The following is a 6000-nucleotide window of genomic DNA, read 5'->3' as shown; positions in this document are numbered from 1 at the left end:
TCCAATCAAACCTGGCAGCAGAGGTGGGGGGAAGGGGGTTCCTTGAAGACCAGAAGTGACGTCACTTGCTTGTTGTGCGGTGATTGTTGCGAGTGTGCCAATGGGAGCTCACTGGTTCGTTGCCTAGGGCAGCACTGGACCAGAATACACTCCTGCTGTCCAGACCTGGCGGATGGGGGGCTTAGGTTCTGAAACAGAAAAAAGTCTTCCCAAACTTTTACTGTCACTAACGAAGTACAGTATTGTCAAGAATGTCATTTTACATGGGTACCAGGAGCCCTAGCCCAAACCACAGAAAACAGCCCTACATATGTAATAAATGGTGCTTGGCCAGGAGCAGTAACCCATAGCAACCAGTAAAATGTTTGTTTTTAAACAGGTGACCATTAAAAGCTACATGCTGATTGGTTGCTATAGGTCAGTGATCCCCAACCAGTGGCTCAGGGGCAACATGTTGCTCACCAACCTTGGATGTTGCTCTCAGTGCCCCCAAACCAGGTAGTTATTTTTGAATTCCTGACTTGGGGGCAAGTTTTCATTAAATAAAAACAAGATTTGCTACCAAATAAAGCCCCCTGTAAGCTGATAGGGTGCATAGTGGCTGCCTAATAGCCAATCATAGTCCTTATTTGGCAACTCCATGAACTTTTATGATGCTTGTGTTGCTCTCCAAGTCTTTTTACATTTGTCTGTGGCTCACAAGTAAGAAAGGTTGGGGACCCCTGATATGGGTGATTAGACCAGTAGCAAACTTTGCAACTTTTATTACATTTCCCTACTAGGGAAGACAGCTCGGAACTCAGCAGTGAGTGTTCCAACTGAGATACCCTCTTTGGATGGATTGTCAAGATACTTTGGCCCATATAGGGCATACTGAGCCGTAATTATAATATACTGCTTCCTAATAATAATAATACTGCTCCAGTTTCTGAGGATACTACAAATCTATCTATTTATAACACTTTCAGATTTCCAGTCAGAGAGATGTCAAAGCAGCTTCTGATGTAATAATGGAAATCCTAAAGAAGTTTAATGATAGAAAGCCTGTTATTTCAGAATTTCTATGCCTTTGAGGAAATGTATTGACGTGCTGGTAAAACATCTATGGATTCTTCTCTCATTTTTTTCCCTGAAGGAAGTTTTTTTGCATTATAGGAAATAATGAGATTTTTCCAGGTCTGAGCTGGTGAACTTCATTGACATTTTGCTTGCAAAGGTAATATTCTGTCCTTTTTCCTATCTTTAAATCTATACAAATAGGCTTCTTAGTGTCATCTTATCCTATGATTGTATCTGTCCCTACTGTTATCATTTCCCTACAATACCTACTACCCCCCTGTCTTCCTACCTACAGCTACTGCTATGCAAGGTCCAGAGCAGTTGCCCCTATCTGAACACCAACTTTTGCTTGAAAACTACACACATTTTTAGTTTATGTCGGCCTATGAATGACAGGCCTATGGCACTTGTGTTAGGGATTTGTTTAATTCCAGATGGCCCTAACAGTGTCCCAAGGGCCTCTGTCCTGTCTGGAGTCAGATTGCTGCAAGTTATATGCTTATGATAAATATAATTGTATCATTAAAACACCACTGTCGAGACATAGGTTAGGATTATTAGTCTTGTTCCGTTGTATTCTGCGCTCCTGTGTAGTAAGGAACAGACTGACAAGGATAGGATATGATGGCTCAGTAGTACTGTGAGACCCACATCTGTATGATCTCACATTGCTTCTTCTTTGTCTCTTTGTGTTTATAAAATGGAAATATTAAAGGTGAATTATAATTATTTTCCATTTGTATTTTTCTCTGTTGCTTCCATGAAAGCGTTTAATCGTAGCTCCAAAACTGAGGGTCTGGTTCCCCTAAGGCCAACATGTTGCTCCCCAACCCATTGGATGTTGCTCCCCAACCCATTGGATGTTGCTCCCAGCGGCCTCAAAGCAGGTGCTTATTTTTGAATTTCTGGCTTGGGGCAAGTTTTGGTTAGATAAAAACCTAGAGCAATACCGGACAGAGCCTTCTGTAGGCTACCAGTCCACATAGGAGCTACCAAATAGGCAATTATAGCCTTTATTTGCACCCCCAGGAACTTTTTCCATGCTTTTGTTGCTCCCCAACACCATTTTCCATTCGAATGTTGCTCGTGGGTATAAAATATTGGGGATGCTTGCCCTAAGGTACTTTTGAGCTGTGGAGGGGGGCAGCTAGAATGGTAGTTTGCTCTACTAGATAATCCTGGAAGCAAAACTTGAAGGTTAATTGGGTGTAATTTATTTAATGTTCTAAATATTCTTGCAATTGTGACTAAATGGCATAAACATTTAAACAGCAGTGTCTTTTTTTTATGTCTAACCTTGTTTTAATCTAAAGGGACCCTCACTAAATGTTAATCAAGAAAGCAGGTGTTAATGTGTTAATATCATATGAAAACAAGGCTTTTTATGACCAAACATGCAGTTTACATGAAATTGCTTATTTTAAAATTGCTGTGAAGTTGTTTTCCTTTGACTTTCTTAGGTTCCGTAACTCAGCCACTCTACTAACTAGTCAGAATCATGTAGTAAATGATGATGCAAACAATGAAAGAATCTCAGATCACTGTGCTCTGAATGGCCTGGGGTGATTTGGGGTGCTTCAGAGATGCTAACCGGGTTCGTAAGGGATCCAGGTCCATCTTAAATACGCAAAAATAGTAGCAATAATTGAGCTACAAAGCGACAGACCACTTTTTCAGGCAACTAGAGCCTGGCAAACACTTGCACAAGTCTGTTCTGATGGTTTCTGTTGCCTTGAAAACATCCTGTGTCTTATTGCCTATTGGGTGTTGGCCATCACATTACACTAAAGCCGGCCATACATACACTGATATAATTGTATAGAACGTAGTTTTGAACGATTTTCCGACCGTGTATGGGCTCTGAATTATCGTCCCAATATTTCAGTTGGATATTGATAAAATCTGCGCATGTATTGTGTAGCTGACGATATTCCTGTGGGACCTGCAATGCATTTCCGAGACATCATTTTCGTACAGTTGTTGTCTGGCAATTGTTTTATGTTCAGAACATCCTCCGATTAGGTTTTATCCTACAATTTCAGTCTGAATGTTAGTTTTAGATCATTGCATTTAATAACCAAACGTTCGTCAGAAGAAGACTTAAATCTAAACGTGTATGGCCACCAATCACCAATCATGTTTTTATCCCACAAATAAAGCCTACAATCTATGAATGCTCATATATAGGATTCACAACGCATTCACAACCATGGGAAAAAAAAGTGCTCCCAAGCACCAAAGCGATGTGATTTGCATCTGTTTTGGAGTCCTGCCTCTTTAATAAAGGCCCCCCACAGGGATATTTAAAAGGACGAAAAAACAAAAACATCAGTGTCTTGGGCAGAATCTAGAAATATACAATTCACTTCTAGCGCAGAGAGGGAGTGCAGTATATACAACCAGTCAGTCCTTAAGTCTCACTTATCTGTTTGGGTAACACACAATCGCTTCTCATGAGTGAATGAGACTTGAATTCTGCCATCACTGGGGCCCTGTGTATGTAACACAAGACATTTTCAGAATGTGTCTGAGATCAGAAGTGGGGCAGAGCCAGGGTCTCAGAGCTGAGCCTACAAAGAATGCGTGACAGCTGTGCTGACAATGTAAGGAACGGACCCTTACATGTTTGTGTTTTGATGTCCTTCTTGCTTCTAATGAGAGCAGGGTGTGAAAGAGAGCAGCCCTTGCTATTCACCAGAATATATATATATGTGTGTGTGTGTAAACTATTAAGTCAACTCAACTAGAACAACTTGGAAAAAGGTTAAGTCTCAGCTTGTGCAGAACTTTTTGAGTAGTAACAGAGCTGTTGTGGAACCAACATCGCCATGGGAAGTTTACATTGGGAACTTAACAAAGTGGATTTCCTTAGGCGAGTAGTTGCACCATTCTAACATTGGCATGGGGCAATGCCAAAGGTTGGCTCGAGTAGTGTAAAGGTCTCTGCCATTGGACTTTGGAGCAGTGCATGGGTTCTTTAAGTGATAAATTGCACTTCACCATTTGGAGTCTGAATGTGTAATGGTCAACTGTAGAGTTTGGTGCAGAAGGAGTAATGTGCATCATATTCTGTGGCTATTTCAGCACAATAATGCCAGCATGCAAAAAATGAAGTCCATACAGAATGGATTTTCAGAGATGGGAATGGAAGAACTTGACTAGCCTGTACAGAGCCCTAATCTCAGCCCAATTGAACACATGGAATGAATTGGAACAATGATGCAACCCAGGCCTCATGCCCAACATCAGTGCCCAACCTCATTACTGCTCTTCTGGCTGAATGGAAGCAAATCCCACAAGCAATGTGGTGAAATGCCTTCCCAGAAGAGAAGTGGCTGTTACATACACAAAGGGAGGACCAAATAAATATTAATACCTTTGGTTCCAGAATAATATTTTTGACAGGGAGGTGTCCAAATACTTTTTTGCATAGTGTGTTTATGGCAAGGCAAGATGGTGCCATGGGCTGGGTATCTAACTAACAGATATTGCATAAGGTTAGGCAAGAAGGTGCTGCTACTGTGGCATAGTGTGTGTATTAAAGTAAGATGGTGTCAGGGGAAAGATGGGGTGTATATCATCCTCTTGAACATTGATCAGGAACCCAATCTTTTTGCTTTCATAGAGCTTTCAGTGTAGAGCTGGGGAGATTGGGGAGATTGGAACCAGTTTGTCTTCATTGTTGTGCTATGCTGTCTGTGAAGTTTTCTGGGGTTTCATGGAAGGTCATCCAGGGGCCCCATACTGCATACATTTTTTTTAGGACAACTCCGTGCGAGGTAGGTCAGCTTCTGGTTGGTAAGTGTGTTGTTGACTAGAGTTCTCCAGAATGGGAGTGTTGGGGGGCCAAGGATTTCCATTTTACAAGAATGGCTTTTTTGGCATAGTAGAGGTCTGGAGTGATGTTTAAGTCCCAGGTCCTCTGCCACTCCCAGTAGGCAAATAATTGGTGACAGAATCCAGGGAACGCTTAGGGCATCAGAGATTTAGTTATGAGTTGCCAGTTTAGTCAAGAAACTAAAGACAGAACTGGCAGCAAAAGGCAAGTCTGTCCAAGAACCGGCTCCATAAAATATGGTACAGTGAGTTGGAAAGGGACATGCTATCGGCCCGTAAAGCCATTAAAAGGTTAAACTGTATGTTACAAAGAAATCCATGTTTAGCAGGATATTAAAGGCAAAACAGCAGGGATTCTTAACTCCCTGGCTTGGCATAGGCAGCCTTTTCATCTCAGACACAAGGTAAAAGAAAAAACAAAAAGCCAGTTGTGATTTACAAGCACTACTTCAGATGTAGGATTGTTTGTTTTAACTCCCTGAGCTCCGGAGAGACCCCCCTAAAGCACTGAAGCTGTCCAGGATTAATTCTTTAGGTGTCAGAGGGGTCTACACTATATTTCAGTGGCGGCCTCTCTGAGCTCTGGCACCCAAGAGATTAATCGAGCACAGCTGCTAGGGATCACCAACACCTTTTAAACAAATTCACCAGTCATGGGAAACGTGCTCAGGGGTTATGGCCCCGCAGAGAAAATAACAGCACAAAGATGCATATAATGACTATTATTCTTTCCTTCTGAAAACTAATCTCCTGTATATCACCCTTCTCCTTATCTGTCTCCTGCCCCCTCTAACGTTCATGCTGCTTTCGCTTACACTGGGGGCTTTAAAGGGCAAGGTCTTTCATAACCGCCCGCCGGCTTGCTTTCATAGCAATAATAAAAATACATATATTACATGAAAAAAAAGGCAACTGGCAGAGATATGGCTTCTTTAGAAAAAGGCAGCTGTGCCCCGAGGGTATGAACTGGGCCATACGTCATACATGGAAATTGTGTATAGAAAATAAATTCTATTTTTATTCTTGTGTCAGTATACAGATATAGCATCTGTTATCTGGAAACCCGTTATCCAGATAGCTTAGAATTAGCTATGTCCCATAGGT

The sequence above is a fragment of the Xenopus tropicalis genome, chromosome 9 (genome assembly GCF_000004195.4).
Source record: "Xenopus tropicalis strain Nigerian chromosome 9, UCB_Xtro_10.0, whole genome shotgun sequence".
In the NCBI taxonomy this organism is placed as follows: Eukaryota; Metazoa; Chordata; class Amphibia; order Anura; family Pipidae; genus Xenopus; species Xenopus tropicalis.
This window is presented reverse-complemented; position numbering follows the sequence as displayed.